We start from the raw sequence: 26,625 nt of genomic DNA, 5'->3' as shown, positions 1-26,625 counted from the left end.
ATTGTCATCCCTTTGAAGATAACTGGTCTTTGATCTCTGGTTCTTTGAGACGTTATTGTTGTTGTTTTCCTTTCTGGAGAGGGACGAAAACGCGTCTATGCATGGATTTACTCTGTGTGTCCTTCTTGGCCCAAGCCGCCCTCTTTGAATCTGACACGTGATTTATTTTTCTCTGGGAAAATTTCTGTCACTTTTATTCAAATACTGCTTTTCCATCTTCTGTGTTCTCATAGAACTTCTATCAAACACATGTTAGAACCCTCGGTCTGTCTTTCCTATCTTTTTATTGTCCGTTCACCTCTTGTTCTGCCCTCCCTCTCTCTCTCTGTGTCAGTGCCTGATGGGCAGGCTAAGGGTTAAATGATATTTATAGCACAGAGAGGCCTATTTCCTTCTTTAATGATGGGAAGGGTTGCTGTTGTTAGTTTGCTTTGCAGCTAACTAAATAGAAGAATGTCTTTCGGTTGTCTAATTTTCAGACAGTGATGCGCTAAAGGTTCCACCCATGCTATAATTAACAAAACTTCCAGGATAGCACAATAGCAAATAACTCCAATAGTAGTTCTTTCTTTGCTTTATTTTTTTTAACTTTCACCCTCCTTAATACAATACATTTCTTCTCATGCCTCCATACTTTCATGGTTTGACTCATTCTTCAAAATACATTCAATGGCAAATTTTGCTTGGGGGAGGGAAAAATATCTGGTTGACACTCAATTTTTGACCCTGATTGTTATTTTAGACATCCTGATTTGGAAGACGTACATGTCCATGAAATTGTCATTGTGTTATGTTCCTATAAATGTCAGATTAAATGACTGATATGTCACATACATGGAGATTTATCTGCAACTCCAATTTCAAGCTTAATACAAAATGAATCTAGTTCTGAGATTAAGCAAGTATTGCTGACACCATAGAGAACACTCTCCATTTTAGCTGCTATTGGAAAAGGGAAACAAAACTCTCAATATAAACAAAGAAACACAAGAACTCGTCTCCATACAAGTCTGTTTCAAGGGTGCATAGGCTGTACAGGAAATTATTTACCTAGACGTTTAGATTGTCCCTGTGAGGACAAGTGTTCAGCTGTTCTGATCTTGGTGACAGCTATTTCGGTCAGTCCCCCAAATGCTGTTTTATATAAAGATTCTATTCATAGCAATTTTTTTCAGTTGTTTTTATTTAATTAAAGGTCCCTAAACTTAACCAGTCTGTAGCTTTCTCCTATATAAATTATTTGTGTATAGAAATAGTCCATTGTTTTTTTTTGACTTGTCAAATCATTCAGAGCCCAGTTATTTATGTCTGTCATCCCAACTATAAATGACAAGTATTCACTCAGTTTTGTGGAAGAATCACCAAAACTGAAATATTGATGTGGTCAGGAAATTTTCCTAAAGGAAGGAGAATTTCAATAATATTACAAAATGTAAATGTATTTTCTTCCTAGAGAGTCTCACTCCCCCCCCACACACACATATTTTACCCATTTAAACCCAGTTCCTGATTAAGATGTTAAGCAGTTTGATACAAAACCAGCTCTTTGGTCCTTTGCCTTAAAAGGTGTTTTTCTTTTTTTAAAACTTACATTCAAGATGCACCTGGCTTTGTTTACTTGGTTATTCTTGCTTCTGTTTGCCCAGGAAGGTATGGCTTTTGCAGGGGAGGCTGAAGTCACAGCGGGGGAGCCGGAGCCCACAGAGCGCTCTAAAAGCACAGCTTCCTGGCAGGTGAAAATGCGATTCTGTGAGGTGTGACAGCAACTCCGAAGCCACAGTGCGCCGTCTTCTCCCCCACAAGTGACCCTGTGCATCTGCTCAGGCGCTCTCTCTCTCTCTCTGGATATTTACATTTTCTCAGAATATTGGTGTTTTTTTTTTTAAGGGAAAAAAACAGCACCATGGGTTCTGTCATATTGAATTGGATTTCAGAAGTGACTAGAGCAAGGATACAATGGTGATAAATGCGCCGGGAAGAAAGCTAGCTTCTTTTCTCAGTAGGTTCACAGGGTTTTCAGGTGGAAGGTGTTAAAGAGGTCTGTTGTTCACTTTGGGGAGGCCGAATGTGAAAACAAAATCAGGCTGGAGTGTGCAGATTCGAGGAAGCTTTTAGACTTTGACCTCAGACTGGTGAAGAGTTCTCTTTTCTCCTGGGCCTGTCATAGTCCCGTGCAGTCCCTCTGCTCTCATAACCGCCCCTTCTAGTATCGGGGGGGAGCGGCCAAGGTCTTCGTGGGGTTTTTTGCTGGAGACCCCTGTGATTGGGATATAGGTGAGGAAAAAATTGATGCAAATATCTCTTACAATGTAATTATTGTTCACAAATATTATAATGCTGTCAGTGAGAGCAGTCATGTGAGTTCAGTATGGCCAGGCTCTTTGCTGAGATTCCCTCACTCACTGTAAATTATGAAACCTTATGAAGTTACCAATGTTATCACCATATTTCAGTTGGGAAAACGGCTCTCTACCAGGTTAAGTAGTTGCCTGAGGTCATATTGCAAGTTAATGTCCATGCCCAGGATTCAAACCACTGCCTCTAACTACAGAGTTGACCTTATTATTGGCAAACATTCACTTCATACTCGGTCCATGGTACTGTGAACCTCTTGAACCTAACTAAGACTTTTGAAGTGTGGATGTCATACATTGTGGGTAGCATGTGTCTTCATTTACTGGAAGTTTCGGAACTACTGGAGGCCTCTGGAGTCAGAGTAATTGATCATAAAATGTCAAAAAGAAGTAAAAAGCATGTTGCTGTGAATAAGGCTCAGGCCCTGTTGTTAAGATACTTGTAATTTTATAGGAGAAATGGAAACTGACCAAGCAGTTACCAAACTAATTATGTGCTTGCTACTGTTAAAAGTATTATGAAAAAGGTAGGGAGGTAGGAGCATGCACATACACATATGTGTACATGTGTGTGTGCACACATGTATGCACACACATACACATATGCAGTGGGTCTGCGCACACATGTGCATGCAGTGTGCACATACACGAGAGTGGGTGTGTCTGCATATACACACAAAAACATGTATGTGTACATATGAGGGGGACCCAACACCCCCAAATTTATTTATAAAAAATCGTGTATTTATTCTACATGCTTAGACTTCAGTCACCTTAAAGTGCTCTCTTCTTTTGATACAATACACCCATTGAGACATTTTTTTCCACTGCTCAGAATAGTTTTTGAACATGTCAATTTTTGTGCCTTTTGGTATTTCTGCCATTTTTTGTTTCACCTCTTCCACATCAGCAAAACATTTCCCTTTGAGGACTTTTTTCATCTGGGGAAACCAAAAAAAGTCTCTTGGGGTGAGATTGGATGAATAGGGAGGGTGGGACATGGGGGGTCATGACATTTTTGCTCAAAAACTGCTGAACACTCAGTACAGTGTGGGCAGATGCATTCATAAATCACCCACCCTGAAATAGGCAAACATATTGACAGAATCTTCCAAAAAAATTTACTGAAGTGAAAGGCAGCCTCTCACAACAACACCAGCTGGCACACTGATACAGGTGGGTTCCTAGAACACTCACCTAGCTGGGGAAGCCTATACGACAAGGGGCTCATCCTCCAGAAGATAATTTCATTTTTTAGGGTGGTCCCACTTTGTATTTATAATTTTTTTCTTAGCAGAGTCAGACTCTCATTCTAGAAATGAAAAATATACTTCATTTTCCCATTTTCCTTGCAGTTAGGAAAAGGACATGTAACCTGTGCTGGCCAGCTGGAACTAAGAAGTCTATGCAGGTGGTTCTGGGAGATGTCTTGCGTCCTGATAAGGACAGCCATGCCTCCTTTTTGTGGCAGCTAAGGGTCTCCCCTCAATGCCTGCTACTGCAGTAGCTATGTTAGGAACACAAGGAGGAAGCAGAAAGATGGAAAGAACCTAGGAGCCCTGATGAGATTACTAAATACCTGAATGAAGCCTGGAACTCTGTCTCCAGATGGCTTGTTATGTGAGGGAATACATTTCTTTTTTGTTTAAACCATTTAAATTACAGTGTTCTCTTGCTCGCAGCTGAAAACTTCCTCAACGATAAGGAGGCTTCCCTGAGGAAGAGGCGTTAGTGTTGGCACATAAAGGACGAGCAGTGTTGGCTTAGGGAAGAAGGGGTATGGAGCGTTTCAGGCAGAGAGGCTAGTAGGACAGAAGGCCCCAAGGTTGAAGCGGTCTGTCGGATTTGTAAACTGGAAATCGAACAGTAGGGAGTGGAAGCGAACAAATGAGAGGGAGTGTGGTGTACGATGGAGCTAGAGAGGTAAGCAGAAGCCAGGCCACGCATGGGTTCTGGGCCATGGCAGGCGGAATGCACTTGATCCTAAGAGCAGGGACTTTTATAACTGTTTTTAAGCAGGACAGTGGTCTAATCCATTGCTTGCGTTAAGTAAGCAGGAGCATCGGTGGGAATGAAAGAATGCAAGGAAGATTAGGGAACAAAATAAAGGACAGTGATGGAAATGTGGCTGCTCAGTCAGACCGGAGTGCGCAGCATGGACTCGGAGCTCCTGTCAAAGGAAAAACAGGTGCTCTCCCATCGGAGCGACTCGGGCTCCCCAGTTCTGCCCGTGGGCTTTCTCTTCGGGCGGCCCCCCTCAGTCCCCACTGAGGTCTCAGGCAAGCCGTGTGACGTGTGGATCTTTGGAACTCTGATGGAGCCTGTTTCTTCTCTGCCACCCTCCGAAACCCTGCTCTGTTTTAGAGAAGGGGTCACAGGAGACTTGAAGAAGGCATGAGGTCCCTAATTGCCCAAAGTCTCCTGTGCATTAGAGACGTACCTGCGACTAGAACCCTGGCCGCCTTTCTCAGAGATAGTTCCTAGGAGATGGGTAAGAACTATCCGGAGTGTTTTTATGGTGGCATTACTGTGTTAATTATTATTCATCTACTGAACAGCTGTGACACCCACTTTTTTCCCCCTCATGGACTTGCTGCTACTGATCAGAGGGCAGAAGGCAGAAAGTGACACGAGGAATGTGAAAGTGATGGGGGGGCGGGGCATTGGGAAGGTCAGGTGCTGACGACCTGGGCCAGGTAGGTGTGGTGAATGTGAGCTTGCCCGGTGGAAACCAGAGGACAGGTGTCCCTGCAGGGGCAGCTGATACTCACCGTCACCCAAATGCTACCCTACAGGAGTGTGGGTGCTGGGCTACCAGACCTTTTCATTTTCCAAGAGGACCTGGAAGTTTGGATCTGCATGTGAAATAATATTTAATGTCTTTAAAAGTTTGCTTAAATTGGCATTTAATGCTTGTGTAAATTGTTTTAAAATACTTTGCAGACAGTAACAGCAGGAAAAAGTATCTTAGGTAATTTGCCCTCTTGGTGAGGGGTAGTTTTCAAGTTTTCTATTTTATCATGTGTCTTTTTGAAAAAAAATTTAATTATGTATAGATCACATGTAAAATATTACTAATATCTATAACTTACCAAGCTGACATAGACCCCAAAAGAGAGTTTGATGAAACAAGCTGTATTAATTTCCTGTGGCTGTGCTAACAAATAATCCCAGATTCCATGGCTTAAAACAACAGAAATTTATTTTCCCACAGTTCAGGGGTTCAGGAGTCCGAAATCGGTTTGGACAGGTCGGCGCGAGCTGAGATGTCAGCAGTGCTGTGCTTCCGCCAGAGCCTCTTGGGGAAAATCCACTTCTTGCCTCTTCCAGCTTCCGGCGGCTGCGGGCAGTCCTTGGCCTGTGGCCATGTCGCTCCCTGTGGCAGAGCTAGCGTTCTGAGCTCACTCTCCACTGCATCCTCACCCCGCCTTCTCGTCTGCGTTTGACACAGGTGCCTGTGCCTCCTTCTCTTAAAGACACACGCGGTGGATTGTAGGGCCCACCCCGATAATCCAGGACAATGTCTGCCTCTCAGAGTTCCTGATGTGATCACAACTGTGAAGATTTTTTTTAAAGATTTTATTTATTTATTTTTAGAGAGGGAAGGGAGGAAGATAGAGAGAGAGAGAGAGAAACATCAATGTGTGGTTGCTGGGGGTTATGGCCTGCAACCCAGGCATGTACCCTGGCTGGGAATCGAACCTGCGACACTTTGGTTCGCAGCCCGAGCTCAATCCACTGAGCCATGCCAGCCAAGGCAGATTTTTTTTCATATTCATGTTTTACAACATGTACAGATTTTATGAATTGGGACTTCAGTATCTTTTGGGGGAGAAGCTATTTTTAGCCTGTCAACAAGCACTGTATAGTCTCTTGCATATTAAGAAGGTTTTATACTTTTATCAAATATCTCAAGTAATAACATCAATATTTAAAGTAATTTTGATGGATATAAATCCATATTTCAAAAGTTATTATTAATTTCTTATTAACGTCAGCATATTTTACTGATTTCTTAGCAGAATCACTTGGATCTTCCCTGCTTCTTTCTCTGTCTGTGGCAGATTTAAAAGGTCAATAGACATGGCAGTCCGGCCATTTCCTTGATTTTTGCGTCATTAATATTATTTTATTTTATTTAAAAATTTTAAAGGATTTTTATTTATTTTTATTTTTCGAAAGGGAAGGGAGGGAGAAAGAGAGAGAGAGAGAAACATCAATGTGCAGTTGCTGGGGGCCGTGGCCTGCAACTTAGATATGTGCCCTGACTGGGAATCGAACCTGCAATGATGCTTTGGTTCGCAGCCCACGCTCAATCCACTGAGCTATGCCAGCCAGGGCCATTAATATTATTTTAAATTGGTGGTTTCTTTGCAAGGATTTCTTAATGTCACTGTCCATTCTTTAACTGGGGTGTCCAACCTTTTGGCACCTCTGGGCCACCCTGGAAGAAGAGAAGTTGCCTTGGGCCATACATTAAATACATTATGACATGAAATCACAAAAAAATCTTGTAGTGTTTTAAGTAAATTTACAATTTCGTGTTGGGCCACATTCATAGCGATCCTGGGCTGCATGTGGCCCCAGGGCCACAGCTTGGACACCCCTGCCAAGTTTAGCATAGCTAAAACTAGATAAGGTCATCTGTAAATTCACTTAACCTGGTATGATGTTTTGCAATATGGCAAGAGCAAAATATGAGCGGGATCACCCCTGTCAACCTCTCTGTGTCACAGAAGTGCCAGCCTTTTCTCAGGTTGCCTGGGTGCCATGTGCGGCTTATGACCTCCGGCATGTAGGACAGGATGACTGTGCCGATGTCAGTCCAAGCATGAGATGCCAGTAAAACTCCATCTCTTAGCTTAATTTAGATTGATGGTGCATCTAGGTCTTAGGTTGGGTTCCCAAGGAGCAAAGCCGGGTTCTGGCAGGCGATTTACTGAGGAGATGCTCTGAAGAGAAAGCCAGAAGGGGGTAAGGAAAACAGGACTGTGTAGAAGAAGAGTGGGTGGCAAGGGCCTGATTTCAGGAAAAGTTCTAGCCTCAGCCTGGTCTCACGGCAGCTCTGGAATGCAGAGTTTACAGCAGTGGGTGCCTTACCTAGAGGTAAGGGAGTCGGGAATTCTATCCCCTGCATCAGTGATTTATTATGACCCCCAGGAAGGGCATACACTCCCAGTCATCCTCTTGGCCAGGGGGTGGCTGTCAATCAAAGGCAACCCCCTGTAGAGTTGTGCAGGTGGGAGCCTTTAGGAGCCATTAGCAGCTACCGGCAGCAGCCGGAAGACAGGTGCCCCAGCTAGTTAAAGGAAGTCCGAATGGTACAGCACCAGCACTTATCACACACAATACATGAGTAGAAATTTGATGTTTTATTCCAGTAGCCCACTTTGAAGACCATTGGCCTAGAGTAGAGCTTTTCAACCTTAGCACTATTGATGTTTTTGGCCAGATAGTTCTTTGTTGTTGGGGGCTGTCCTGTGAATTACACAATGTTTGGCAGCATCTTGGCCTCTAACCACCAGATGCCCACTAATAACCACATCACCCCCACTGCTGTGATAACCAAAATAATTCCAGTGTGGGGAAAACAAGTGTCCTACAACACATCAACATGGAAAGAACGGAAATAGAGTGATTATTAAATTAACACAATAGTCTACATGCCTATGTAGTCTTCAGGAGGCTCAAAGTCAAAAAGAAGTCACAGAATTTAGACATTAAAGCAAGTACAAATTCTCTTGTGAATTAAAGAGTGGCTCTTTGTTCAGTTAATTCTCCTCTGAATGAATAATGAAATATCTTATCTCCCCAAAAGACGTCTTAATTCTCCCTGCTAGACACTCATGTGTTGAGACGGGTCCCCACGTTAGCTGCATTAGTAACTCCATCGCTGTGACTTTAAACTCCACGGGGTTGGGCCTGCGCCTTTGGAGACATCTCCATACTGTAGGCGGGCGGGGCTCTTCCCGTCCCTGGGGAGACCTGTCTGCAGCCCGAGTGCTAGAGGGTTCCGGCCCACGGTGTCTTCCGGGGGGCTCCTTCAAGACTGGAAGAAGGGGCCACTGCATCCTATCCCTTTATAAGCAAAGGACATTTATTTTTAACAGTTTGTCCTTTCTTCAAATGCGAACTTGCCAAATGTCCCCGGGGGGACAAAATGGACCCCTGGTTGAGAACCGTTAGTCTAGAGCAGTTGGTGGCTGGCGACACGTCTAGTGGTCAGGTGGCAACGTGAAGTCAAACAAACCTTGAAGAAAGCCGTGGGCAGAAAAAAAAAGCTTTGCTTGTGACAGTTTCGTCTTGGCTTCGTTAAGGTAACTAAATGAAGGTCAGTAGACTGAGGTGGCCCTAATGTCGTGACAGCCCAGCCGAGCAGAACACAGTCTAAGCCTGTAAATGCCCCCAGGTTACAAAACTGAAACCAAAGGACAGCCACTCACTGGGCGTTGAGCAAGAGCCGTGCGGTAGTTTCCTCACTTGACTTTCGCCTTCTCTCTGTGTGAGTCTCTCCCGGAGCTCCCGTGGGCAGCGCGCTCTCAGCCGCTTCTGGTCTGGGGCTGCCTGGTCCGACGGAGTCAGTCTCTGCTCAGATGAACTCATTTTAACACGCCTGAGTTTCTTGTACCAGTTCAAATCTGTTCTTGATGATGGGCTTGTTGGGTTACCATAAAATCCTATTGTTGTTGTTGTTGTTGTTAATACTACAGAGGCCCAATATTAAAACAGCAAATAAGTTCATTTTAATCAAGGAAAGAAAGCCTTGTACATCCTCTCCCTCACCCTCTTTATCTAGCTTAGAACCTGGCACTGGCGATTGTCTCTGGCCTGGAGTACACTGAATTGCTTATCATTTACTAGTTATCTTTCATTGTTCTCTTTGTTTTCTTAGAAAATTGCTTTTGAATACATGACCAACTTTCCTTTATTTCTTTTTTTTATTAGGGCCATTTTATGGCTGCTTGGTAGAAATCTGGTTTCCTGTATCTGGTGTGTAATATATAAGGCCTTGTTTTCTTTATCTGCTGTACATTGATAACTTGGATTCTTTAAAGCACAAAGTCAGATTTAAGTGTGACGAGAGACTAGTACATCTAGCGAGGCTGGCTACGCCCCCACAACCATACCTCTACATTACAGGACACGGGTTATGATGGTGATGGCAGGAAGGGGAAGTCAGGGGACAATGAAATGACGCGGTGACATCAAACACTGAACCATGCCTGTATTCTTCATGGATGTCTCTTGTTTTGAGGTAGGCTTGGTGACTGGGTGTTTCCCCCCCATTAAACTCTCCAGAAACAAGAAGCTCCTTGTGTCTAGCTTCACGTTTATTTTACAACGTTAAGAGGTCATAACCTTAGAAGAGGGGGTCTTGGTACAGGTGCTTCATGGAGACCCGTGAAATGGTTGAGTGTGTAGAAGGCATCTGTGCGTGCACAGTGCCATGAGAATCCTGGGTTTGTGTCTGGACCGTCTGCTCCATGTGTTCGTCACCAGTTCAGAGCAAGAGGGAAAATGCCGAGTCCTGGTCCACGCAGCAGTGTCTGGGGTGCGTGGAACGGAGGCCATGGCCCACTGAGGTGTAGGTGACTAAGCAGGAGCCAGGTGGTGGGCTTCCTGCCTGCACTCAGAGGGGCTGTGTGCAGCCTGCCGTCTGCTCACCCCCTCTCCCCAGTTCGTTCTCTGCTCCTCTGTGGAAGAGTGGGCATTGCCTGTGGCACAGCTGCCCACCTTGTGCCTTGTATTCTGTTTCTGCGGCAGCTATTCTGAAATTCTGCAAACGGCAGGTAGCTGACAGGCCTGCAGTTTTGTCTGGTCTGGCAGAGGTATGTCTGGCCTGCTGCCCTGCCCCTTCTCTGTGAGGGACACAAACCAACCAACCAGCCAACCAACCAACCTCTCTGCCTGCCTTCTGTCCTCCGGTAACGCTCGTTTTACTTTACAGAAATGTCTGCGTCTATGGCTTTTCCTTCGCACAGGTGACAGCCTCGGCCAGTTCCCGCCTGAATTGAATAAAATCTCCAGTATGTGTTCATTTTTATATGTATATTAGAGTCATAATTTTACCTTTTCCTGAAAATTCTATTTTAATAATAGATTTACCTCATTTTGGCTCTGGAATGCTGGAGATGTATGTTCTGTAGTTCATCAAAACCAGGATCATGCCAGACCCTGCATATCTGTGTCGTGTATTAATGGGTAGAATCAGAAACTAGGCTTCTGTTCCCCCAAATCTCCTCGCTGTGTTTGGACGTGGCCAGATGCCTCTGTGTCACTGAAAACATTCCTTTTCGCTCACACTTCCTGTGTGGGCACCGTTTCTCTTCTGTTTACTTCAGATCATGAAATTTCCTGGAAACGGGAGAGGAGTCGCGAAGATGGTCCTGTCGCTTTCACAGCTCAGTAGGCTCAGGGCTTCAGACCTCGGTCGGGAGACCCGGGCTGCAGGACCTGACGGCAGCTGTTCCCTGGGATTGTGACTTGGATTGTTTCCATGTTACGGCCCGGATGGAACCACCAACTACTGAAGAATAAATTTATCAGCTCAGATGTTTGGCATAAAGGGAAGATTTAGGGAGCAATACAAAAATAAGTAATTTAAACCTAATGTCTCCCTGATTGACAGAGCCATTTTTTCCTTGAGGTTATGGCAGGATCAGCTAAGTCTACAAAAATCAGAAATGTCATCCTAGCCTCGCTTTGCTTCTCCAAAGCTCTCCTTCACTAAAGGATAACGCATAAAGAAATAGATCTTTTTGGCAGGGCCGTTATCTTTCCTGATGAGCTATAACAGTATTAGAGGTGATTCTCATGTGAAATTACTCATGGCGTTAGACTGAAAGATAAATGAATGCACTTCAGACTAACAAGACGTGCATTCCGAGATGTGGGAGATCGATGGGTAGAAACCATATACTTTATTTTTAATATATATAAAGATCACAAACACCTGGGAGATGGCTTGTGTTCGGGTGGAAAATAAAAGTGCAATATGTTTAGAAAATGTGGAGGCTTTATTGCATTTAGTTTTTGAAGGGTGAGGTGCTGCTAATACAAAGATCGGCCTATTTCCACAGTTGCCAAGCCAGCATAAGATAGTTGTACGCATGAACCATGTCCCGTGTCCTGAGATGCTCTTGCCTTGATAGAAAAATAATAATAATGAAGAGGATCTTGTACTAAAATGTGAGTGCCTTTTGTAAATTTAAAAAAAAATATTTTGTTTGCATTCCATACCTGGGCTGAAAGTAAAATTTTGATACCATTGCATCGGAACCTAAGCAGACTTGAGTTACTTTGTAGCACTCTTGCCTTTTTAGATCTTAACTTTTCAAATAACTTTTCCTTGTTGTCTATCATTATGAATGTCCTCTCAATGTTTGTGTAATGGAAAGATCCTTGCATCAAGGCCCAGGGGGCCTTGAACTTGAGAGGCTGCACGAGCTGGGGAAGATCTGAATGAAGTCAAGTTGCGGGATAGTTGCCTATTAATATCACCCCCCTGACAAGGAAGGGTAGTAGGGAGGAACAGTCCTGGCTGACTAAGCCCCTGTCTATCTGTTACTTAGGTGGAGTTAGTGTGCACCTTATGTGACAAATATGAATAAAAACTTAGGGTTCATTGGTGAACATTCACTGTCAGATCTTGTTCATAGTTGAAGGTTTAATGGGCAAGGCAGGGATTCAAAAAATGGCTTACGAGTAAACCACTAAATATTTACCTCTCCACATCATGTACTGGCACTGAAAAAAAAAAAAACTCCTCTTAACCAATTGTTTCAGGGTTCTTTCTAAAAAGTTATTTTCCCCATATTTTCAATGGAATCAGCCTGATGTACCGGGCATGAGTTTTGTAATTTCCCCCACCATCATTCTTTTCTAATAAAACCACCGGTGATTAATGACAGGGAGGAAGGGACAATTATCGAGAAAGGGGATAGCAAACAGGAGTTAGGGAGAAACTAACGCCGAGGGGAAAATCGCATACAGAGATTGATAACCCGTGGTGTTCTCCTCCTTGACTTTACTGTTAAGAAATAGGGAGCTAAGCTCTCTCAATGCTGTCGTGAAGTGTGGTAGTGAAATCAATAGTGATTTTACCATTATCTTAAAGTATTACCAATAAAAGAAAGAGAGGCCCTTCTATTAAAAGGAATTACAGCAGCCTTTAGGCTGTTCTTAGGAGTTCAGGAGAATACGTATTATTTTATCCCCTGCTAACAGTCGAGTTCTCCTGCAGTGACATTGGCTTCATGACAAAAGGAGGCGTAGGAGATGAACGGGATTGTCGGTGTGCTTCTCTTCTGCTGACCAATCCGGTGGATGGCACAGGGAGACAGAAGTCTCCTGAACTGAGGTCATAGCCATTCATTCTTTCAGGAGGCTTATTGGCAAGCTAATGTCCGGTGCTCTTATACAGGTGGAATTCTGGAATAAGTTTTCCCCTTTAATGCTGTCATATAAATCAGTCTCAATGCCCCATTAAAATAAATGAACATGTGCTAATGATACTGACTCATGCCTCTTTCCTGAATGGCAATTGAGGCTGGGAATATGGAGCTATTCTGCGTCCAGTGGAATGTGCCCGTGGAGACCGGGTTGCACACTGCCCTGGACAAACTAATCAAACACAGCTCAGACAGAAATCCCAATCAAGCTCGGCATCAGTGACTCACGGCAGCGGTTGGTTCCCAGCCCCTGCAATCAACCTGGCAGTGGCCTCGCCGGGAGCTGTCTTGTTTGCCCTGGGAAGCTGAGGTTGGCTGCATTTTACAGAGCTGGGTACATTTCAGAGAAAACGTGGTATGTTTTTTTTTTCACCATTAACAGGAAACTTAACCCTCAGCATAGGTTCCTATCATGATTTTTTTTTCCGATGAGGTTCAACCTTATGAGATAGAGGTTACCTCAAGTTTTCAGACGAGGAAATTAAGGTTCACAGAAGTTATTTTACCCAAGTCACATGGCTGTTACATACCACAGTCAGAATTTAAGTCAGTTCTGTTTTCCACCAAAGCATGTACTTTTAATCCATTATCCTACAGTCTGTGCTCATTGCTCAGGGGATGGAGCTGAGATTAATGGTTTTGTTGTATGGCATCAACACGCTAGGTTGGAAGAAAATTCCAAAACCTCTAATCTATGCCTTTGCAGCTATTCATAATTATTTGTTTATATACTTGTTAATACAGCTTGATAATGACAATTACTTTTTATGAGACTGTCCTAGCACATTAACACACACCCTCCTCCCCACCATTTCTATTTACTTTGGTGGTTTTCCTGTGCTCATTTCACTCTTTTATGCTTCTGTGGTTTTCCCATCCTCCCAGCACCTACCCTGTGGTCAGCATTCCTCTTTGTTGAATTTCAATTTTTTTTTCTCCCTCTGGCCTGGCAAGGTAATGAGCTTTCTTCTAAATAAGAGTAAAATGATGTTTGCGTTTGGTTGCAGATTTTATTTTTCCCTCTTTCGGAGGGCATCTAATCATCTCCTGAATATCAAGCCTCATCAAGGCTGTGAAATCTGATGGGTATCTGGAGAGCTACTGTTTGAAAGGGACTAACATTAAACAGAACAGCAAGCGCAAACACTCCGCACAGAGAGAGGGACGCACAGCCGTGGACACCTGCCCCGGGCGAGGCTTCATGGCGGGCCTTAGGAGACTTCAGAGATGCGGGAAGCGGCGAATCCCCATCCCTCTCGCTAAGGTTTAATCCCCTGGTTGCGCGTGCCCATAGCTTCTTGTGCTTTCCCCTTCACGGCGTTTCTCGCAGCCACCATTACCTGTTGGATTATCTTCCCGTTAACACACTACGGCTCCATGAAGGTGGGTACCACGACCACGTTTAGCACAGTGCCAGGCACAGGATCACACTTACCACTGTACTTTGTTTAATCAAGATGAGTGCATCCCCAGCACAGTAGATTTAGTTTATCATTCTGAACATTTACCTTGTGCAAGGTATGGCGCTCAACACTATGGTTCAGAAAGGTGGGTAACAAACTGCTCTCTTTATAGAACGTTTTAGTGAGAAGACAGTGAAGCAGATGCACCATATTTATTTTACTAGTAAAATATGGTACTAGCATTCACAGGGTGTTATGCACTGTTAGGTAGTAATTAGTAATGATAATGTAGTCGCTGTTGATTGAAAACTGACCAAGTATGCCACATGGTTATGGGATGTCAATCAGGTACCCTGCCCCAGCTTGCAGTCATCTCAGCCTTTACAGATGACACCGGGAGCTCTTCTAGGGTACACAGTCTGTAAGGGGCAGATCTGGGATTTGAACCTAAGCTGTCTGCCTCCAAAGCCACAGCACTGGCTCCCAAAGCTCGCTGCTTTATTGTGATCATCTCTACAGCTCTGTAAGAAGGGACCGCTGCCACAGATTTGAGCGTTCGAGTCCAGCAAGTCTTCTGGAAGAGGCAGTGCCTTAGGAGAATTTTCAAGGGTTTGGGTTCAGCCAGGTGAATATTTTCCTTGGTGCACACTGCGCGTGCAAAGTGGAGAGAATAAAAGATCCACTTCAGGAAGTGTGGGTAGTGGAGAATAGGTACAAGGCCAGATCACAAAAGAACATAGTTACTAGATAATGGAGTTTATTTTTATTTTACAACTACAGGAGGCATTTCTGCTGAGGGCCTCACATAGTCAGATTTACATGGGACCAGACCAGTGGAGCTGGAGTTAGGGTCTGCAGACAGGAGGAGTGGAAACTTTATTCACTCAGCCTTTATTTAGTAGACACTGTTGAGACTCTCTGAGCTTCTAGCGCAAACACGGCCTCTGCTCTATGGAGATAGACAACTAATAAGGGAGTAGAAAAGGCCTTTCAGGACTCTGAGTCGTGCCACAATGGGAATGAACAAGACGACGGACGTGGTGGAAAGCTACATCGAGAAGCCGCCATTGGCTGGGGAAAGCCTGAGTGCGTTCCCGGGGAGGAGTGCTGTTCGGGTGGGACCTGAAGAAGGTGGAAGGGTGGCCACACTGTCAAGGCACTGAGAGCAGCGATTCTGAGGGGAAGAGTTTGAACAAGTATGAGGGACTGAAAGGAGGCACCCCCAAAATGCTGTGAAGGGTGCTTTGATCGAGATTGGCCTGAAGCAGTTATGGCCACGTAAGCCATGGCAAGTATATGAGAATCTGAATAATTTACAAAGGTTAGTGAGTTGATCTGATTTCCCTTTTAAAATGATCACATTGCCTCCTTGATCAAAGATTTTTTTTTAGCTGTCCCAACAGGGGTTCAAATATATCCGAATGAGTTCTGCTATAGAAATAAATCTAAAGAAGGCAGTGTGGGGCTGACATGGCAGCCTTATGAAATCATCAGGGACCAAAGATCCTGTCTTTTTGCTCTGCTATTTTTGGCCCTGGCTTATGTCCTCACATTACAAGAGGGCTGCAAGAGCTCCAGCATTCCTTCTACCTTCCAGAGAGAGAGAGAGAGCAGAGGAAAGGAGGGAGGAAAGAGGGCACTGGGGTCATATGACAGCTGTCTGTCTGGCCTTGGTTCTATTTTTTGGAAGTTTTGCCCACTGACTTCCAAATATTTAACTACTTCTAACTGTGAGAATTCAAGAAAAACTGGGAAATATGGCCTTTTAAGCTGAGTACGTTTCTACCCAAAAGAAATTCAAATTTGTGTTACTAAGTAAGAAAGGACTTCCTGGGAAAGCAGCAAACGGTATCTGCCACAAATGTTGGGTGGTGAACGGATTGCAGATAGCAGAATGTAAACAAGCCTGGGACCACTGGAATCTAGAAGATCTTGAAGACTGAGCACTTTGACTCAAACTAGAATAGAAGCAGGGCAGTAATTGGGGCAAAAAGTTAGAGGTGTAAGAGAATGAATTATTCAGAATGAGTTACTCTGAAGCTAGAACTGGTATGATTTACTGAGATGTCTTTTCCAACCCAAGAACTAGGATGATTTCTTGATATTTTTTAAAGCATGTTAGTTTCTTACTAGTGTTACAGAATGAAAAAGAAAAGTTGCAGGAAATCACTGGGCAGGGTGTAAATACCACTTCTTTTTTCATAAAGGAAGCTACCAGGTAGCCCAGTCACCTGCAGGTCTGAGTGCTCCCTCCATACCCGGCCTCTCAGGGAGTGAGACAAGGTTTTCGTCTTTCCTTCAAAACCTAATGTTCACACCATGCTGGGTTTATGCGTTTGCCAGCTTCCCAATGTAGATAAACTCTGTAATTGCTTTGATGACAGACTCACCAGAGAGGGAGAAAATGCAATGCTATGCAAATTTGGGGAAAGGGGGCCATTTTAGCAGCTTTTCAATATATTTGACTAAATATAATATAAAATTTCCTTATGTCAAATGCAGCCTAGTGAATAATAAACAATATTGTCACAAAGCAGAGAAAATCAGGTTAAGCCAACTTATGAGTCTGGGTAGATTGGCAGGCCTCAAAATTGGAATTCAAATTTCTAGAAGCAGTAAAGCCTGTACTTCCAGCTCATGACGGCTCTGAAGGGGTTTCAAATGTAGGGAACCGAAATGTTAGCCAAGAAATCGATGCACACGCAATACAGCGTACTTCGTTTTCAACACAGACGCATGTCAGACTTTCACCTGGGGACCTGCAGGACCAGACAGTCTCTTGCAGGAATAAAGACTGCACACGGAACCCCCATAGATTTATGTTCATTTAAAGCAGGCGACTTCCACGGAGCCCTAGACATCCTTCCTCGGCAGCCACGGGGCACTGGGGGAGCTTTTGGGAGACTTGCCTCTGAGCCCCGGCCTCACTTCCTCCCAGCTCTGTGACGCTGGAAAAGTCGTGTAAGCTCTCTGACCCTCAGTTCTCTGTTGTAAGAATTAGAAATGAGTTTTCACCGCTGATCTCCGTAACAGGAGGCTCACCCTGGATGCTTTGACTGTGTGGGGCGGTGCTGAGTTACTGATGCTACTGAGAAACTGAGGCTGAGCGAAGAGAGAAGAGTTCTCTGAACTAACTGGTCTCCCCCGCCTTGCTGTTAGTAAACTGGAAGATAAAAAATAATATGGCCTCCTGATGGGCGAATTCAGCCTGCAGACACACTCACACATGAATATACCTCCATATATGTACATAAACAATACATACATGCATACATACATACACATACATGCACTTCAACTGGACCAACTGAGTCCTACTTTGACCCACAAACATACATGCACACACACACACACTCTTCCTGTAAGATGTTGCCTTATGACAATTTTAAAAAATTGAATCAGTTGCCAATGAGTTTCATGTAAATATATAGACTCTTGGCTTTATTAAGACGGTGCATCTTCCTTAATGGCATTTATAGGCAGAAATAATTTCCTCCTTTAGGTGTTCATCGTAGTTCCTAAGACTCACTGTGGGCATAACTTTGCCTACATGACCCCTGGAGATATTTGAGTTTTCTGTCCTCGGGTTAGAGTGCGATGGACAAAGGGCAAGATGCAGCCTGTGAGTCCTTCTCTTTTGGTATCTCATCCAGTGAGTCATTTTTGAAATGGGCAAGTATTACAGAATGGGTCACTGAAGAGGAGATGACTAAGACCAACAATTTCACTCTAACGACAACAGAAAAACACCATTTGTTTACAATAATGAAAGAATTTGAAATGGTCAAGAAATATGATTCATCATTGTAAGGGCCTCGTCTCCGTGGTCTTCAATAGCAAACTCTCTTGAAACAGGCAAAGGTTCGCCTAGGGCCACCTGTGCTCTGCTGCGTCCCTCCCCTTGCTGAAATCAAAGGTGGATTCTTCTGAAGCTAACACATTCATTGTGTTTTTCATTAGCGACCTTGACCATCTGAGCCCTGCTTTTAAGCTGTGACTCAAAGCCAAACCAGCAAAGAGTCTCTTCCAATGCAGTGAATTATCAATAATGTTTATGTAAAGCAGGAGTTTATACAATCAAAAAACATTGTCCAGGGAATTAAATGTATAAGAAGCATAATGCATAATCAACTAGAAAGTAGTTTATTCTAAAACAAAGCTGGTGCTTACTTAGCATCATTTAAAGCAGTGGTTCTCAACTGGAGGCAACTCTGCCCCAGGAGACACTTGGCATTGTCTGCAGACAGTTTCAGTTGTCAGGACTGGGAAGGTGGTACAGACCTCCAGCTGGTGGAGACCAAAGGTGATGCTACTACACACCGTACAATGATCAGAACAGCCCCCGTGACAGAGGCTTCTCCAGCACAAAATGTCAATAGTGTGAGGTTGAGACTCTGTTTTAAAAATATATCAATTTTGAAAGAATATACGCACCCCTATATTCATTGCAGCATTACTTACAATAGCCAGGATAGGTGGATGAAAGTTTTGCTGTGTATATAATAGAATATCACTTGGCTGTAAAAAAGAAAGAAATCTTACCATTTGCAAAAGCATGGATAGACCTAGAGGGTATTATGCTAAGTGAATAAGTCTGACAGAGAAAGGCAAATGCCATCTGATTTCACTTATGGTAGAATCTAAAGAACAAAATAAGAAAACAGAAACAGACTCATAGATACAAAAAAACAGACTGATGGTTGCCAGAGGGGAGAGGGGAGGGGTTTGGGGACTGGATGGAATAGATGAAAAGATTAAGAAGTACACATTGGTAGTTCTGAAATAGTCACAAGGCTGTAAAGGGCAGCACAGGGAAAATAGTCAGTAACATTGTAATAACTACATACAGTGCCAGGCGGGCACTGGAAATATCGGCGGGAACACTTGGTAAAGTGTATGATTTTCTAACCTCTGTGCTGTAAGCCTGAAACTGATACAAAATAATATTGCATGTAAACTTTAATTGAAAACTTAAATTTAAATTTAAAAAAATCCCTTGCAGAAGCTTTCTTAATTGTAAGAGATATCAAAAGCAGGGAATTTAACACACGTTGCATTTCTGGCTGCGGGTGCTACGCAGTCTCTGTGCTGCCAGCATTCCCAATGTCACTGCCAAATGCTTTCATGAAAACGGAGGCCAATTCACAGGAACTGAGCAGAACGGGAGCGATGCTCTCCAGAGTTCCCCTTCTCGCACAGTTGTGGACTAGCACAGACCACGCGAGACATTTCGCCCGAGATTTGGAAATCAGAAACGGAACTGTAACCACTTTGCCTGTTGAGGTTCAGAGGGTTGCAGCAGGACGCAAGGCGCTGCCGTGGCTCACACGTAGAGCAGCGGCGTGTCCTGCTGGCTCACCTGGCTGGGCTGGAACAGCAGCTGCGCCTGGAGCAACTGAAGCTGCTGGGTAGTCTTCTCTGACTTTCGGGCCAGGGCACATCGTCCCACGATGATTTCCATTTCTCTAGAGCGCATGCGCATGCACAGAGGCACATACACACATATATAAGTCAAAATTGCAGGGTCTCTACGTTTCCCTTTTTCAGATACTGTCAAACTGTTTTTCCAAAGTGGCTGTACCGTTTGCATTTCCACATCCTCACCAACACCTGTTATCTGTCTTGTTGATTATAGCCATTCTAGTGGGCATGAAGTTGCCTCTCAGGGTGGTTCTGATTTTCATTTTGATGATGGATAATTATGTAAAGCATTTTTTTTTCGTGTGCTTATTGGCTATTTGTGTATCTCCTTTGCAGAAAGGCCCATCCAGATTTTTTGTCAGTTTAAATTGGATTATTTGTCTTTTTTATTTTTGAGTGATAACAGTTCTTTATATGAGATCTGTCCAGAAGGTATCTAGCCATGTATAGGAAAAAGAGAGACATTTATTGAAGAAGATACAAGATGTTGTACATAGGACAATGATGCCTCAGTCCCCTTAAAAGTAGGTCCCTTGGGACCTCACATAGTGCTTCCAGTTGCCATCAGCCACCCTGTTGTATTTTCCTGAATCTCTCTGATGGTCTGAACTCTCTTCCCTCTCAAAGGTGCTTTTAGTTTTGGGGAGAAGGCAGAAGTCTACAGGGCGCCAAATCTGGGCTGCAGGGGGGCTGAGTCAGCAGGGTGATTTGATGCTTCACCAAAACACTCTGCATCAGATGCAATGCATGAGTGGGAGCATTGTCGTAATGAAGCTGCCAATCACCAGTTGCCAATAGCTGTGGCCTTCTGAATCATCTGGATAGTTCCATGGAGGAATATTCAAGCTTAATGCAAAATCTGATGCAGATTCATTGCTCTAGTCACTCAGGCATTTTGAATGTGAGGGCCACACAGTGCACATGGTCACTCAGTGGCCTCTACCACCCCCACTGACTAGTACAGTGAAGTTGTCATTGTTCACACATGCGCGTTCCAGTCCACTCTCTTTAGCTGCCTTGTTACATCAACGTCGTGTAAAATGTTCTCGTTACAGTAACAATGGCTGGACTTTTTCTGGACAGAACTCCATATATGCTAGACATAAGTCCCTTATCAGATGCATGATTGGCAACAATTTTCTCCCATTCAGCGGACTATCTTTTTTCACTTCCTTCATGGTGCCCTTTAAAGCACAAGTTTTTTATTTTGGTGATGTGAGTTTTATCTGTTTCTTATTTCATTGCTTTTGGGGTCATCTAATTAACCACTGCTTAACCCAAGGTCATGAAGATTTACACCTATGTTTTCTTTTGAGAGTTTTATAGTTGTAGCTTTTACACTTAGGTCTTTGATCCAGTCTCAGTTATTTTTTGTATATGGTGTGAAGTAGAGATTCACTGTCATTCCTTTTCCAGTTGGCCCAGAACAATCCATTGGAAAGACTGTTCTTTCCCTCATTGAATTATCTTGGCATTCTTGTCAAAAATTAATTGACTGTAAGTTTGGGGATTTATATCTGGACTCTCAATTAGAGTCCATTGATTTCTACATCTGTCTTTATGTCAGCATCATACTGTCTTCATTACTGTAGCTTTGAAATTGGGAATTGCGATTTCTCCAAGATTGTTTTGGCTGTCTATATCCCTTGAATTTTCATGTGAGTTTTATGATAAGTTTGTCAATTTCTTCAAACACAAATAAACAAAAAAACCCATGTGCATTGTTTTAAGCCACTAAGTTTGGGGAACCTGTTACACAGCATAGAGCACTATCGATAGCTGATCCAAGGCTGTTCAGGTGTAATCCTCTTTGGTTTTGAAAATGACACACCCACCTAAATAAGCAAATAAATGTGGTCTGCAAGATGTGAGGGCAGAACCATAGTGGGAATAAGAGATGACTCTTGCTTTTCTGTGTCTTGTTCTACATTTGTCTCTTTTTGAAATTTCTATAAAAAATGAATAGTGAACAGGTGTAAATAGTGAACGTGCAGATCAGGTATACCTGTATTTATGGACATTTGTTTACTATTGAAACCAGAAAAGCCAGTGTCCATGCTGCCTGTCACCTACCAGACCCAATAAGCAGAGATGAGGATTGAATCTTTTTTTTAAACTATAGTCTATTCTTTAAAGATTTTACTTATTTATTTTTAGAAAGAGGGGGAGGGAAGGAGAAAGGAAGAGAAAACTCAATGTGTGGTTGCCTCTCATGCACCCCCTACTGGGGACCTGGCCTGCAACCCAGGCATGTGCCCTGACTGGGAATTGAACCGGTGACCCTTTGGTTTGCAGGCCGGCACTGAATCCACTGATCCGCACCAGGAGGGACTGAATCTTTCCAGGTGCTTTACTCAGATGGCTGGAAATCTGAGAAGACAGTGGGTGTGTACCCTAACAGACTGACTTACGTTTCCTTTCAAGCCAGCCTTTTTATAAGGGGGCAAAAGTGTAGGTAAGGGATTTGGAATTCAGGAAAGAGGTTAATCAGATAAAAGCTACAGTCGAGCAATTTCCCTAACATCCTTTCATCCACTGACTGGTCATTTTCTTTATCTGTGTCCTGTGTCCGGGGCGATTTTCTTTATCTGTGTTCTGGGCGACGGACCGTCTCTCCCTGGAACACAGTGGCTCACATCCCACCTGGCTGCTTGTGGTCTCTTTTGGAGCACAAAGGTCGATCGCCGTGGTCTCCTGGACTAGGGGTGGGGAATACCTGCAGCTCCTGAAACAATAGCTTCTCACATGCATTCACTACAAGGCTTATGAACTATTACCTCAAACTAAAACTTGCCAACTCCTGAGTCCCCTGTCACTATGCATTTGAATAGTTGACTCCGAGGACTTGGACAGGGACGTTTCTGAGCATATCTGCTAATATACTGAAAACATGTTACAGGTCAGTGAGGACCCAGGAAGCAGCATCTCTGATTCTAAAGCTCTGCCTGTTTTCAGACATGTTCTAATGAAACAGTTTGCTGAATCTGCCTGAGGACATAGAATATTCAAGTTACAAACTCAGGCTCTGGAGTCAGAGCTGGAAATTGAATTCAACCCCATTTACTTACCATTTATCAGCTGTCTGATTTGGGCCAAGTGCATAGCCTCTCTAAACCCCAGCTCCTTTCTCCGCACAAAGGGAATTCTAAAAGCACAAACCCCGAAGCGGGTTTTTATGAAGACTGCGCCAGAGAGCGGCCATAAACAAGCAGCAGGTGCCTGGTCCATAAATAGTAGCAGTTCCTCATCTTAACAGTAACTAAGTATCCCAACCAAGGTAAGCCCACTTTATATATAGACACCAAGATAGAGTCATCTGATCTTATGAAAGAAAGAAACTCAGAGATGATTTGCATAACCAAAGGAGGCCTTTCAAGGAGGGAGGGGCTCCACTTACTGCACTAAAGCCCTGTGGCATTTCAGGAGCATTGAACTCTTGCCCAGGTTCCGTCTCCAGCTGTGCTGGGCATTGACAAAGTCAGTTCTCACTCCCTGGATGCTGTGGATACACCAAGGGTGTGGGGAAGCAGCCATTTCTGAAAGCTCCTTCCAGTTCTAGGGTGCTGCAGGACAACCTGCTTGTTAGGATGTCGGGGGTGGGGGAGAGAACCAGAAGGCTGGAGTATTAGAAGGCGCTGCCTACTGAGAATCAATCAGAGGTGCAGATAGAGTGTGCTGTGAATTCTAGTGGAAGTCCATTTGTTTTTGCACACACATGGATTTTATAAGGGGTGGGCCTAAGTAGGTTTACAGTTGTGAGTAAGCGAAACACAAGAGTTTATTCTTGTAATATTATTTATGAATGATTGTATTACTTCCCATATGAACTACCGTAAACCTACCTTTGCCCACTTGTGAGGCGTACTGTAATGTTACTTAATTATTTGTCACACACCTCAGAGGAGATAACAAGTATCATTTTAATATAAAATGACAACTTGAGTCAGTGAAAAGTTGACCATGTAGTTTTTCCATGACAAGGGTGGAAGATGGATGAATATACTTCTTAAGAGGAAAAGACCGAGACTTGGAGAATCAGGGCTCCACCATCCCTCCCCTCTGCCATCTTAACATGCAGGTCCTCCGTGTTTATTGACAAAGCATCGCTGCTCATTTGCGGGGCTAGGTGCCTGCGTGACACATCAGAAGGGCTTGAAATGAGGCAGAAGCCCTGGAGGTATTTTAGTGACTGATGGCTATGCATTCGACTGTGGTGGTTGTAAAATACTGGATTTGGGAAAAAATAAATTTATTATTTCAGTTAAAAAAAAAAAGCCGGGGAGTATACTGCTTGAAGCACACGTAGAAGCAGAGAGTCAGATGACATGAATTATGGTACCAAGTCTTAGCCCCCGCCCCCGTGTGTTTCAGTTTTGCTTCCTCTGTCGGCCGTGTTCTCAGGCAGGCTCCCTGCATGCGGTGCACTCGCCTCAGCCGCGTACTGTGCCTGTCGCTGAACCGGCCTGTGTCTTTGCCTCTCCGAGCCTGGGCGCAGGCTTCCCTGAAGCTGGGGGTGTAGGGCAAGCTCGCCCTTCTTCCCTCCAAACACTGGGAAAATGACACAGTTTGAAATGGGAGAAGGGTTTTAATGGCAGGAGGCATGAATGCTGGGCAGTTAAAAACAAAGATTCGCTGTGGAGATCGTGCCGTGAGACGTTGTGTTTTGTTTTCGCTTTACCGTGGTCTCTGATATGCTTTCGTGTAGGAGGTGAAGTGGCTTCTGTCGGGTTGCACACCGCAGGAGAGACGGGCAGCAGCCTTATCTCTGATTCCGAGTGGAAGGGTTTTTTAAACCATCGCACACACTTAGCTCCAGCCAGGCAGCCAGAGTTCTGTGTTTCCTTCTGAAGGAGGATTGATGATTTAGAACATGTTTCAGAGAAGAGCGGCGAGATCATCAGAGACCTGGAAAATATACAGTGCAAGAAATCATAAAACCAAGTGGAGATGTTTACTTGAAACAAGAGAAGACTGGAAAATCCAGGGCAGGCAGAAGGCGGTGGGAAAAGATAGCTGGAGGTCGCTATTAGGAGGACCCCTGGCAGCGGTGTCCAGCCTATTGGTGTCTCTGGGCCACGCTGGAAGGAGAAGAGTTGTCTTGGGCCACACATTAAATACACAAACACTGACAAAAACTGATGAGCAAAAAAAAAAGGTTTTAAGTAAATTTACAATTTCGTGTTGGGCCGCACTCCTAGCCGTCCTGAGCTGCGTGTGGCCTGCAGACCGCAGGTCGGACCGCCCGGAGCATCATGCTTCCCAGTGAATGAAACCTTCAGGAAGACAGAGTGGGGTTTATCCAGGAGAACCGCTTCCTGGTAGCCAGAGCCATTAGCAACAGAATGGAATTTCTCAGGGAGCAGTGAACGCTCCGTCAGCAGAGGTTTTCAAGAAAGCCTAAACACACATTTATCAGGAATTCTCTGGAATAGCAATGTCCAAAAGAATTGTAATGCAAGCCACATATGTAAATGTAAATTTCCTAGTGGCCACATTAAAATAGTAAAAAGAAAGAGATGAAATTAACTTTAGTAACATTTAATCCAATAGTATATCCAAAATATTATCTTTATCATTATTAACATTTATATTGTTAATCGACAAATGTTTTGATGAGATTTTACTTTTTGTTGTTGTTCACACCAAAGCCTTTAAAATCCAGTGTGATTTTTACACTTATAGCACACTTCACTGGGACTCGCTGTACCTCAAGTGCTCGATAGCCACACGTGGCTAGTGGCTACCTCATCACCAAGTGCAGCTATGGAGGTCAAGGGGGAAGGACTTACAACCTCTGAGCCCCTGATCTGTGGGAGGAGCAGCTATGGGCAAGTAATCCCCTTCCTGAAAACCCTCAGTGGCTCTCCAGCACCTGAAGACACATGAACTCTGAGTCTGCTGATCATGGTCGACCAGATTGTGTGGTCTGTGAGGCCAGGGACTGCATCTGTCACTTTCGTCTTTGTCTCCTAGATCCACACACAGTACCAGGCATATAGGGAGTACTAAGTGACTTTTCTGTGGATGAGTGATACAAACTTTATCTTCTTCTTCTTCAGCTTATCTTTCTGTTCTCTCTTGCATGAACCCTATATTCTACTTAAATGTACCTCCTATTATCTTACAGTCTTATTAATGAGAGTGGTTCTCCTAACATTTTCTTTGGAAGGAAGGGAGATGTCAATCTCTTTAAATAGGCTAACGTTGACACGCCAGCAAGAATCAAATTTCATTTACAGCAGGGGCTCCAGCACTGAGGAGGTGTTGAAAGGCATGGAGCTATCTGACTCTGTAAGTGTCCCACTTTCAGCTCTTCGATTACACCCAAACACATTGACTGAGTCAACGTCCATTAGGAGAGTACCTTGTACTTCACCTTGAAGCCACAGTTTAGACCAGAGGATCTCTCTACGTATCTTTTTCTCTGTGTTGTGCCCAGTTGAGAACTGTGGGATAAGTGCAACAGTGGGTTGTATTTCACGTCTTGGGTATTTAGGTGCTATTTTAACTTCAGCACTCTGGACTGTATGACCTTGAATGTGGCTTTGCACTTCTGTGGGCCTCAGTTTCTCTCATTTCAAATTGGTTGTAATGATAGCTCTTCTGATTAAAATAAGGAATATAATCAGCTTATACTGTCTTGACAGTGGTTGGATGCCAGTTACAGAGTCACATAGGTTCAAGTCTCTATTTCTTTTTTTTTCCCTGAATGACTAACTTGCAATAAGTTACTCAAACTCTGAGCCTCAATTTTACCATTGTTAAAGTAGGAATCATAGGTTTGTTGCAATAATTAACCATGGTGATGTATGTAAATGATTAGTATTTATAAATGCATTTTAAACATTTGCTGTGTTTTGTTGCTACTGGAGTAGTAAAAAGAACATAACATACACAACTTGTGGCCAGTTCCTTGGGGCTGTGAGCCTCATTTCCTTCATGTTAGACAAAGAGAAACTCTTCACACCCATGCTGTTCTTGCAGGGTTGTTGGGGA

Source organism: Phyllostomus discolor, chromosome 13 (genome assembly GCF_004126475.2).
Source record: "Phyllostomus discolor isolate MPI-MPIP mPhyDis1 chromosome 13, mPhyDis1.pri.v3, whole genome shotgun sequence".
NCBI classification, from domain to species: Eukaryota; Metazoa; Chordata; class Mammalia; order Chiroptera; family Phyllostomidae; genus Phyllostomus; species Phyllostomus discolor.
Note: the sequence above shows the minus strand (reverse complement) of the source record.